Source organism: Myotis nattereri (genome assembly GCF_964212035.1).
Source record: "Myotis nattereri genome assembly, chromosome: 15".
NCBI lineage: Eukaryota > Metazoa > Chordata > Mammalia > Chiroptera > Vespertilionidae > Myotis > Myotis nattereri.
The window spans coordinates 26,577,120-26,589,184 of NC_138090.1; the positions used below are offsets into that span (position 1 = coordinate 26,577,120).

The 12,065-nt window shown below is 53.6% G+C and overlaps 1 protein-coding gene across 1 annotated transcript in view; it reads left to right on the top strand.

The window, feature by feature from the left end:
- Positions 1-680: 680 nt before the first annotated feature.
- CRISPLD2 (cysteine rich secretory protein LCCL domain containing 2) overlaps positions 681-12,065 on the top strand; it is a 63,881-nt gene continuing 52,496 nt past the window's right edge. Inside the window, exon 1 of the mRNA XM_081107969.1 lies at positions 681-905. The gene's annotated coding sequence lies outside the window, so the exon portion shown is untranslated. The remainder of the gene's footprint in view (positions 906-12,065) is intronic.

The window sequence follows — 12,065 nt, forward strand, 5'->3', positions numbered from 1 at the left end:
CCCCCTAGCTATGGGACTCTCTTCTCCAGGCCTCAGTTGCTAAATCTGTGAAATGGGACAATCTCCATCTCACGGGATTCCTGTGAACATGTATTTGGATAATGAAGGTAAAGGCGCTCAGCCTACATGGGTGAGGGGTTTTACTGCTCTCATCCAGTATCATCTCCTAGTCTTCGTTTCTTCATTTGCACTTTGTGAAGAGAGAGCGAGATAGAGGGAGGGAGTGGGGAAGGGAGGGAAAGAGCGGCAGGGACAGAGAGGAGACAGACACGGTGAGAGAAGGCAGAGCGGCGGAGGCAGAGACATTGACACTGAGCCGGGGTGGCATGCGTGAAGTTCTACCCATGTGCCGAGGATGGGAGTAAATATAGCAAGTGTGTATTCTGTACCACCGTTTTCGGAGCCCACGCCCTTCCGGATTTTATTCCTACAATCCCGGGAGGTCACCTCCCTATTCCCTTTTTCCAGCAGAGGAGGCATTTTGGTAAATTTGCAAACCTCTAGTGGAAAGTGCTGGGCACGGCGCCGGGCCCCTAGTAAGTGCTCAATGGAACCGATACTTTTATGGTCACGATGAGGAAACGGAGCGCGTGCTCTTCTCAAGCCCAGCTCTTCGGGTGCGGGTGGTCCTGGACGCGGTGGGGCTCGCGGGGCTCGCGGGGAGGGGCGGGCTGGGGCGGGGCCTGAGGGGCGGGGTGCGGCCCTATCAGCTCCGCCGGCCCCGGGGGGGCGGGGCCTCCGGGCGAAGGGGCCGCGTACAAGAAGCCTTGCTCTGGGTCCCGGCATCCACAGCTTCCTCCGCTGCCGGCGCGTCCCGTGTCCTGCGACCGGCCTGTCCCGCTGTGCCCGCGCCGCCGCTGCCTCCGCGGGAGAAGCCTACGAGCCGGTGATTGGAGCCCAGGGCGGTAAGTGTGGCTTCGAGTCCTTTCCTCGCTCCGAGCTTTGCTCCGTTCCCCTCATCTCCGAGTTGAAGTATCCAGGGCAGATGCCAGCTCTTAGGGCTGACCGTGTGCACGCACTGAACGGTGTGCCTGCATCCCAGCGCCGGGTCAGCGGCTCGCCGTTTCACAGCTGGAGACACAGAGGCCAGTCGAGGGCAAGTCAGTGGCCCGAGACCACCAAGTCAGTGGCCCGAGACCACAGCCAGGGAGGGAGGGAGCCGGACTCAAAGCCAGTCTGGCGGCAGCTCGTGCTCCGGGAGGCTGGGTGCCCTTGCCGTCCGGTGCCGTTCGCCAGCATTTGTTGTGCGCCTGTGTACACGCGGGGCATCCGTCAATGGGAAGCTGATCGTGTGGAGGTGGCAGGAGGTTGAATGTGTTTATACACGTGAGGACGCGGGGCTGATACTAACGGTGTGTGCATTTTGCTCCACCGTTTACAGGACCACACCCCTTTATGTTGTTTCAATTGCGACAAACCTCTAGGTAGCCTTCCTCTTCTCATATTTCAGATGAAGACACTGGGGATGAGAGAGGCGAAGTGAGTTGTCCAGGCAGAGCCAGGGCTGAAACCCAGCTCTCTCTGCCCCCAAAGCTCCCGATGGCCGGGGGTGACCCCAGGCCTGGGGCATGTCAGCGTTCTTGCAGGTTCCGAGCGCGTTCCTGGGGACCTTCAGCTGGAGTGGGCATCTGCATAAACTCCTTGTGTGGGGAGGATTCTGCTGAGAGCTGGGCGCTCGGTTCTGCAGTCCTGGGGAGATGGGCTGCCCTAGATGGACAGAACCAGGGCCAGCCCCTCATGTGGGCATCCCCAGAGCCTCCCTTGCCAAGTGCTAGGCTGGTGGACAGGCCAGAAAGGGCTTAGCCGACGCTTGCTCATTGAAGTCTAACTTGAATTGGGCATCTTTGAGCCAAAAGGTGAGTAGTTGCTGTGGTGGAGAGAAGCAACTGGGGGCGGGTGGGGGCTGTGCAAATACCCAGCTTGCCTTGCAATACAGAATGGGTTTGTGAGTTTTTATCTTGAGCATCTGAGCCCCTTATTCTGGCAGAATAGGGTGAGCCACCTTTCCCAGCTGGGCCAGGGCATCTAGGGTGTAAAGTCTGACAGGTGCTGCAGAAAAAAAACGAGGGGCAGGTCCCCTTCCCCAGATAGACTGAGGGGGCTCTTTGTCTTCTGTGTACCTGCCTTTCTGCTTCTGCCTCTGATCTATTTTCACATGGGAGGAGCAGAAGGTGTGGGGGCTGTACTGCTAGTGTAACAGGTATGAGGCCCTGCACTTCACCTGCATTGTCATCCCTGCAACACACCTGGTCAGCAGGCCTCTTGACGCCCATTTCACAGATGAGAAAACCAAGGCTCAAAGAGGTGAAGTTCATGCCAAGGTCCCCTAGCAGGTGTGCCTTGCTGTCACCCCCAAGTCTGTCTAGAGCTGCAGACCCCGCTTAACCCCTGGGTCTTGCCTCCTTTAAGATGATTCTCTTCTCAACCCCCACCTCCACCTCTGGGCCGGACCGTCACACAAGGTGTTGTTTTGTCTGGGAGGGGCTCCAGGTAAAACTGCTGTCAGCCAAGTTGATCCCAAGCCTCAAGTCCCTGACAGTGCACCCCGGGAGGAGAATGAAGAGGGTCATTTTGATTTTTACAGAGTCTCTTAAGATGTAGGAGTTGGAACAGTAATAATAACATTTATAATCATAGCAGCCTGACATTTACCCAGCACTATGGGCAGCCTATGCCCAGGGTTTTACATGAATGATCTCACTGACATTTTTATGAGGTGGGCACTGGCCCGTCCTCCTCTTGACCAGGAGGAAATTTGGGGCTTGGAGTGACTGAGGCATGTACCCAGCATGACACAGCCAGGGCAGGGGAGAGCTGCCATCCTGGCTGGGTCCTGCCCCAGATTCTGGAAGAACATGCTCATCCAGTGGTGAGCCACTGGACTGTCCCAGCAGAGCCTGCGCTCATTAAGGCTTCTCCTGCCACTGGGATCGAGGTCCCTGCCTGGGTTAGGGGTGGGTCTGGAGAGGGGACGCACTACATGGGGGCTTGGGCTCCACTCTGCCAACAGGTACTGCTCTCGGTGCAGAGAGCCCTGCCCCAGGACCCAGGTCAATACTGGCTCCCAGGATCCTGTTTCTAGATGCGAGAGAAGAGCTGGCTGGCTGGGGGTGGGAATGGAGTCCTGGCAGACGAGCTCAAGGCTTCTGGGAGCTCCCGCACTTCACCCCTCCCTCAAACGCCCCCCACGGGCTGTCCGGCCTGGACTCAGTTGCCTTTACTCAGTTGCATGTGAAAACTGGCTTTCAGAGGCAGGACCCCCAGCGCTGACCCCTTTGGCCTTGCGGGAGCTGGAACATTCCTCTGTCACCAGTGTAATTTACTATGCATGGGAGGTGCCTCTGTGTCTGCTTGCTCCCAACCTACGAGGCTTTTTCTCCTTTTTTCTTTTGCAAACTCACTGGTTTTTGATCAGTCCCAGATGTGCAAAGCCAGCATCACTCAAAGGGGCTGATGGCTTGTCAAGAAAGGAAAGTACAACACAGGCATCGCTTCATTTCATCTTCAGTTCCTTGAGCTGAATAGACTCTCAGGCCTTCATGGGACGGGGGTCTGGGGCCCCTCACATGGAACACTCTTTGTTCTGGAACAGGGAGGGCCGGGCAGATCTGGGTGGTGGTTGGTAGGCCAGCCATGCCCTTTTTTCTTTCTCTTTCCCTTGGAAAAAAAGTGGTTTTATTGTGGTAAAACAGGCATAAACGTAAAAGCTACCCTATTAACCATTCCAAAGTGTACCGATCAGTGACATTTAGTGCACTCGCAATGTTGTGCCAACATCCCCACGATCTAATTCCAGAACATTTTCATGACCCCAGAAGGAGACCTCATAGTCTTTACTAGCAGTCACTCCCCTTTCTCTCCTCCCCAGCCTCTGGGAGCTACTGATCTACCTTCTGTCTCCATGGATTTACTAGTCTTGACATTTCATACACGTGTGGCCCTCTGTGACTGGATTCTTTTGCTTAATATGATGTTGTCCAGGTTCATGCATGTTGTGGTGTGTCAGGGCTTCACTCCTTTTTATGGTTGAGTAATATGCCATTGCGTGGCTAGACTGCATTTCGTTTCTCCATTCTTCTGTTGTTGGAAGTTTGGGATGTTTCCACATTTTGGCTATTGTGAATGATGCTGCTATGAATAGTTGTGTACATGTTTTTGATTAAACACTTATTTTAAACACCTGTTTTGGGTCTACACCCAGGAGTGGAATTGCTGGGTCACGTGAACCTATTGAGGAACCATGTTCTCTTTTCTTGACTCCCTTCTTAAAGAAGCATCAACTCAGGTCCTCTCATTTCAGAACTGGTCGAGGCCCTCTGCCCTGGGTGCAGGGAAATCTGGCATCCGGGTGTTTTGGGGGAAGTGTTAGCATTCCACCCAGGGTCACAGCAGCACCTGGCTTTGTACCCCAGGCTGTGCCCCTATGGGCACTCGCAGACAGACACCCCCCTTTCAAGGCTGTGAGGACAGACCGTCTCTCGTGATTCCGCCTGAAGGAGATTTATCTTCTCCATTGTCTCAAATGCTCTGTCAGCTTAGACAGAAACCACAGATTCGGGGGGAAAGGAGAGGATTATGCAACTTCTGGATCATCATTTAAAAAATATTATAAATTATGAAATCCCACATTTTCAATCTGAACGTCTGGATTGTATCCCATTGTGAGTGCAGAATGACAATATCCCAAGCTGGAAAAAGAATCGAGCTTCCCTTTCCTTAATTTTTTTTTTGGTAAATTGATTTTCAAGAGAGAGGAAGGGAGAGGAAGAGAGAGAGAGAAACATCAGTCAGTTGCCTCCCGCAGGCACTCCGACCTGGGACCAAACCCGCCTTCTGGGCGTGCGCCCTGACTGGGAATTGAGCGGGCGACCTTTCAGTGCACAGAGCGCTGCTCAACCAGCTGAGCCATACCGGCCAGGGCTCGAGCTTCCATCTCACTTGCAGTCAAGTGGTCCTGGAATGGACCCTGCCCCAGCGTTCCTGCGGATTGGAAAAGGCCCACCCGGAACTATCTAGCTGGCATCCCGCTGACTTGATCAGAGCCCGAGAAATCTTTCCAGACTAAAGAAGCAGTGCTCTCTGGCGGGAAAGGTGATAGCGGGTGGGGTGCTGGTGAGGGTGCCCCAAGTGGAGGTACCATGTGTGAGTGCAAAGGCCCGGGGGTAGGAGAAGGCCTGGCACCCAGGGAGAAAGACAAGACATTCCGAGTGGCTGAGTTCAGGGTCAGATTCAGGAACAGGAAGGGTCTGCCCTGCAAGTGGGGTGAGCTCCACTGAGTTTGGATTCCCTGCCACCGGTTGCAGGGCTAGGAGTGTATCAGGGTGGTGGTTTCACTTGAGAACACATCACTGTGGTATGAGTAGTGTCCCCCAAATTGTGAGCACCCCATCCTGGCTGGTCCCCTAGGTCTGTGATTGGTAAACCACGGCTCCTGAGCCATATGCAGCTCTTTGCCCCCTTGAGTGTGGCTCTTCCACAAAATACCACGTGCGGGCGCGCACGTACAGTGCGATTGAAACTTTGTGGCCCATGCTCAGAAGTCCGTATTTTGTGGAAGAGCCGGTATTTTGTGGAAGAGCCACACTCAAGGGGCCAAAGAGCCACATGTGGCTCGCAAGCCGCGGTTTGCCGAGCCGTAGTTTGCCGACCACTGCCCTAGGTGACCGAGCGTTGGCACAGCAGCAAAGCTCACCAATCCAGGACGGTTCCTTCCTTCCGCGTATAGCAAGGCCAGGGTTTCAGGTGGTGCCCTCAGTCCCTAATGTCCCCCGCCCCCTGCCCCCAACATCTTCCTTTCCAACAAAGAGACATTCTCTACGACAGACTCTGGCCAGTATCAGGGCCCAGCTGGGAGGTCTCACTTTGTTCTGTTTTCATTGGGTTTAATTTGATTCCTGCTTCCGTTCAAGGCAGAAGTGGTCAAATTCTCTGCAAGTGGTGGAGAAGGAAAGCTACCTTCTATAAGTAAACATTTTTGAACTTTCAGAGTGGGCCAACTTGAATAAAAAAGCACAGAACATGTGCCTGTACAAGGAGACACTGAAGCTGGACAAGATTGGGAAGAGGGTGTGCCAAGGGTACAGTTTGGGAACTCCTGGATTTAGGAGGGCCTGAGGAGGTTTGAGAGGCTGGTGTAATCTGCAGTAGCAGTTCTCCAAGTGGGGCCCCACTCGAGCTAGCGGGACACAGCAGCACATGGGGAACGCACCAGAAATGCAGATTCCCAGGCCGCTCCCCAGACCCCCTGAATCAGTGTGGCCAGTAATCTGTGTTTTAATGAGGTTTCCAGCACTTTCTGGCGCAGACTCAAATGTGAGACCTACTAGAAAGCTGATGAAGACGTTGCCCGGGGGTGGGGGGTGGGGGGTGAGTAGATGGGAAGCTGCGCGAAGGTTCTGCTTACGGGGCCTGGTGTGACGGAGAGAAGTCACATGGTGAGAAAGCAGCGAGTGGCTTGGGAGCTAAAGTGAGCGCCAGAGTCAGGAGTCCCTTGAGAACAAGTTGTTGGCGGATCCGTAAGTCTTTCTCCCGGGAAAAAGCTCAGCACGTGTCCCGAGGTTGCCGGCATCTTCCTTCCCGGCGTGTTTAGTGTCCCTGTGTGCACAGGAGCTCTCGAAGGACAGCTATTTGTAACCCTGGGTGTCCCCTCCGAAAGAATGCGTTGTTTCCGGGATAACATTTAACACACAGATGCATGTACGTGTATTATCTGCTACCACCCTCTCCCCCCCTCCTGCCCCACGCCGGCTCCCAACACAGCCAGTCTGTTCTCCGGGCAGAAGCGCAGGGCAGCTGAAAACGTTGTTTATTCCCAGAAACCTTCAAGACCTGGGCTTCGCTGGGACTGGAGATATTTTGAGCTTTGGCATCGCTGGACAAAGTGCCCTCTCAGACATGGGATGAACTGGGCCCTGTCTGGGAGAGTGGGTGTCTGGTCCAAGTGGGCAGCCCCGGCCAGCCGCAGGGCTTTATCTGGGCTCCAGCAAGTCAGTTCACTTTGAAGCGCTGTCCTTCCAGAGCCTGGCTCCAGACTCGTCTCAGCTCCGAGACTCCTGGGGAGAGTCCTTGAGGAGTCTCTCTTGCATGATGGTGTTCCCCTTGCAGCCACTCACGCTGCTCTTCATCCATCCTTCAAACAGAAGCCAGAGAGAGGACCGCACGCTCATTCCTGTACTGGCAGATGCATTTTTTCGAAGTGCATATGTACATGCTAGGACCCCGGATCAAGCTGCAGGCCTGACCAGTCCCCTCCCCCCTCATTCACCCACCCCCCTCCCCCTGCCGCCTAGGTTGGATTTCTGGTTTTGAACTTCACATGATGCACCATGCATGTTTAATCACTGGAGTCTGGCTTTTGTTCAGCGTTATGCCTGTGAGCTTTGTCTACCTTGGTGCATGCTGACGGGCTTTCGAATCATAAACCAGACTCTGTCACCATCAGCTTCTTCCTCCACCCCCATGCTTGTCTTTGTCATGACCTTCAAGGCCCCTGGCCACCTGTCCCACCTGCCTCTGTGACCCCATTTTCCCCCCTTTCCACCTGTCCTGGGTCATGCTGAGACCACCTGTGTCCTGTGACCACCTCTAGCCTCTGTCCTCACTGTTCCTGCTGCCCGGAGTTGCCTTTCCTGGAGATGTCAGCGGGACCCCACTGTCCATCCTGGCCAGAGTGGTCCTACCCCGACCTCTGCTCAGCTGCCCTGCCCCATTCCCAGGGCTGCTTTCCTCATGTCTTTATTTAGTTGCTGTTTGTCTCCTTCCCTTCCCAAGAGCGGACTGTCTTGTTCCCTTGCGTATCCCTAGGACTCCGTGGCCGGCAAAGCAGTACGGAGATTCCATAGCCTGGTGCTATAGAATTCCCGAGCTTGTGTCTGTGAGCTTGGTTCACACCCAGTGGCGTGACTCATCCTGGCAGATACCACCCAGTACCAGTGAATCATGCATTTCAGGCAAGCGGCTGGCCCAGGTGCTGCCAGCCCTGGAGCTGGAGCAGAGATGATCTGCGATGCCTGGATTCACGCAGGAGACAAGGGAGAGAAACAGTCCTTAAGCACTGCTACGTCCCAGGACTTTGTTGTTGGGCTTTTTAGAACCACTATTTTAAACTTTAAAAATATATATGTATATTTTTATTGATTTCAGAAAGGAAGGGAGAGGGATAGAGAGATAGAAACATCAATGATTAGAGAGATTTATTGGTCAGCTGCCTCCCACACGCCCTCTACTGGGGATCGAGCCCACAAATGGGGCATGTGCCCTTGACTGGAATAGAACCCGGGACCCTTCAGTCCGCAGGCCGACACTCTATCCACTGAGCCAATGCGGCCAGGGCTGGAACCACTATTTTAGTGATCTTCGCATCCTCCTTCCTCAAGAGGAGGAAACCCCGGGCCTCTTTGTGCCCATGAGGAATTGGAGGCGAAGGGCCCTTCTGGGCATTTCTTTGAGGAGGAGCAAAGATTCAAACCCAGGTCTGACCCAGTGGCCATGCTTCCCACACACCTCTGGCAGTCCTGGATGCCTTGTCCTGTGGAGATGGCATTTTCTGCTGTTTATCCAAAGCTTTGCCGAGAGCATTGCTCCCCAGCAAACATCCACACACCTGCAAGAAAAGAGAAAGGGCCCTGGAGTCCTGGCTGGGTAGCTTAAGACTGTATTAATTTATCACCCAGTCCCTGGAGTGTGGCTTCCTTGATATATTCTCTTGGCTTGAGTTGAATGCACCTGGTTTTTAGTTCTTTTTTTTTTTTTTTTTTTTTTTTTGCACAAAGTAGATTAAGTGTCTGTTGGATGAGTTTCCTTCTTGTATATTGTTCTTGTTCAATATATATCCCATAAGGAAGTACCTTTTGCCAAAGGGACAGGAGGAAAAAAGGTGCCTGGGGTGGGTTTTCTCTCAAACCAAGCGGACTGCTGTCCATCTGTCCTTGGCTGTGGGGAGTCCAGGGGCCTGTTTCCTCCCGCCCAGCCCTAGGCCTGTGGAGAAGGGTTTCAGGAAAACTAACCAGATCGCCTGCCACCCCGCCCCGGGTGTCTGGTGCTGACCCAGACGCTCTTCCTGAGAGGTGCTGCCCAGTCCTGGGATCTGCCCAGGACGTGCCTGCTGGGGAGTCCTCTCCCCTCCTCCCAGCCACCACCTCATTCCTGGGATTTCTGGGCGGTTTGTGGGTACGACTCTGATCTGTGCTTGGCCTCGCTCGGATGTCGAGTTCTTTGCGCCTTTGGGGTTAGCTGCTGTCCTAGGGGTGGGGTGTCTCACTGAATGAGTCTGGCTGACATGGGGCTGGAGGCCAGAACTGCCCTGACGTTTTGCAGGGGCGGGGGGGGGGGGTTTGGGGGGGGAGAGGGACTGCCTGGACGAGCCAGGATCGGTAAGCAGACGGAGTGTGACAGACGCATCGGCTCTGCTCACAGGCCTTCTGTGTGCCCTCGAGCAAGTTGCTTATCCAGTTCGAGCCTCAGTCTCCTTATCAGTATCACAGGCCCCATAGCCGCAGGGACCCCATTAGTCTGTGGAGAGAATGAGCATGAGAGGCTGAGAGTGGAGGCTGCTTAGTCCACACTCACTGCGCTTCGGCCGGGTTGTTGGTGATGACTGTTCCTTGAGCACTGAATCCACTGGAACCTGAGGCTGAACAATGCTCAGTGCCAGCCAGCGGTGTGCTGGGGCCAGCTCCCTAAAGTTCCAGAAAGGCATGAGCCAGTTAGACAGCCATCATTAAATGTTGACTTACAAAAACTTACAGTTAAATACATCACCGTTAAAAGAAAGGTAATAAGTACTCAAAACTCATCATATCCTAAATTTTTACTTTACTATTATCTCTGCGCTTGAGGTTATTTGGTGTGCTAGCGCAAGCCTTTCCAGAAACCCCACGTTCAGTACCTCCTGTTGCTGGCTTGAAATTGGCCATGGTGGGAGTATTCATACCAGGGCAATTGGCAAACACTACAAATAAGGGCAGGTTAAACAAAGTTTATTTTTGAGCATTGGTTGTTACACATTTACAAACACCCCCCTGATTCCAGCCCTCAAGAAGCACATAGTCTGGCTGGCGAGGTAAACAGTGTGAATGGATGCAGTGCAGGCTGGTGAGTTCTAGGGCACCAGGCCCGGAAGGAGACAGAGCTCCATGGCAGCTGTGGCATCTGAGCTGGGTCATTGGCATCAGCATGAATTACCACCTACATCTGTACCAACGGTTCCTGGCCATTTGGTCAGCATCAATGCCGTAGACCTGATTTGTGACATCTCAGCACCTGCTTCCCAGGAAGGAGGGGAAAGTGGCCATGGCTCACGGCATGTGCTGAATAAAGTGTGTTTTAAATTTAGGGGAGGTTCTCTCCTGCCTCACCAGCGTTAGACATTTAATAGGATTTTTAAAAGTTAGATTTTGGCCCTGGCCTGTTTGGCTCAGTGGATAGAGTGTCAGCCTGTGGACTGAAGGGTGCTGGGTTCGATTCCAGTCAAGGGCATGTACCTTGGTTGCAGGCTCAATCCCCGGCCCCAGTTTGGGGCATGTGCGTGCTCGGGAGGCAACCAGTTGATGTGTATCCTTCACATGGATGTTTCTGTCTGTCTCTTCCCCTCCTTTCCTCTCTCTCTAAAAATCAATGGAAAAATATCCTTGGGTGAGGATTAACAGCAACAAAAAAAGTTAGATTTCCTCTCAAGGTAGAGGTGGGCTCTGAAATAATGTGTGGATGTTTGGTGGGGCTCTGAAATAATGTGCTGCATTCTGCATTATTACTAGTAATGTCAGCCTTCTAAGAATCCCTTCAAACAGCGCCGTCTGCGGGGCATTTAGCATCATCATCATCATCGCTAACACTGTTAGTTGTACAGTACATAACTAACATGGTCATGTTTATCTCTCCTTCGTTCCTCACTCCACAGCTCATCCCTGGACCCTAACCTTCCCCTCCCCCAGCCCAGGTCGGGCAGATTAATCCCTGCTCATTGGTGAAGATTCAGCTGAAGAGTCACTGCCTCCCTGAAACCTCCTGGAGCTTAATCACGCTCTAGACCTGCTGGTCTTGTTTGTCAAAGTCTGACAAGCCCTGCAATTCCCCTCTACCGTATAGATGCAGAGAAGCTACGTACCACGTCCAAGGTCACACAGTTAGTGAGGGGCAGTGTCAGACATTGAACCCAGGTCTCTGGTCCCCGAGAGCCCAAGCTTCAGGCCATGATGAAGAAGCCAACACCATGTGTATTGTTTATGCGGCTTTTCTGATCTCGGGAGGAGGAGGAGAGCCACACATTCATTCCATAAATATTTATTGAACACCAGCTTGGCAGGCATTGGTGATTCAGCTGTGAATGAGCCAACAGGTCTGCAGGCGTGATTAAACGGTGACCCCGGAGTTGAGTCTGAGGTGAGGAGCAGGAATTAACCTGCCTAGCCTGGGCTGGCGGAGAGGGCCTGTTGGGGTTACAGGATGCGCTGTGGGAACAGCATGTGCAAAAGCAGAGAGCTTGGCACAGTCTCGGAGCTGAGGGCTGTCAGATTCAGTCCTAAGATTCATCTTTCTGGCAGACTTTCCTAAACACAGGCAAAGGCTGCCGGGCAAGATGACGCATCGAACTTAAACCGTGTTCCTTTTCTCAAGTCTGAGGGTTGAATATGGTGGTGGCATCACCCAGGAGGTGACCATCAAGGAGACCCTTTCCTAGACTGGGAACACGCAGATCTGCTGACCCCTACGCACCCATAGAGCCTTGGCCAGGCGGGAGGGGCGTCGCGCTGTGGAAAGCTCCCCAAGCTTTCAGAAAGTTCCATTTGAGTGTTGGTTCCACTAGCTACACAACCTCCCAAACACCAGGCAGTGTCTCCTGGGCTGAGCTGTGTTTTCTGTAAAACGGGGTTGAAAGCAGCAGAGATCAAAGCCCTGGAGCGCTCCGGGCCGTGCTGCAGGGATCTGCCTCCTGTGACCTCGGTCACCAGGCTTGGGTCTCCCTGCCGACCCCGGGGTTTGGAAGCCTTGTTGGTCCCTCCCCACCTCTCGGTGGCCTGATGTCTGGGATGTTCCCATGAGACCTCGGTGTCCTTATCATATCTGTG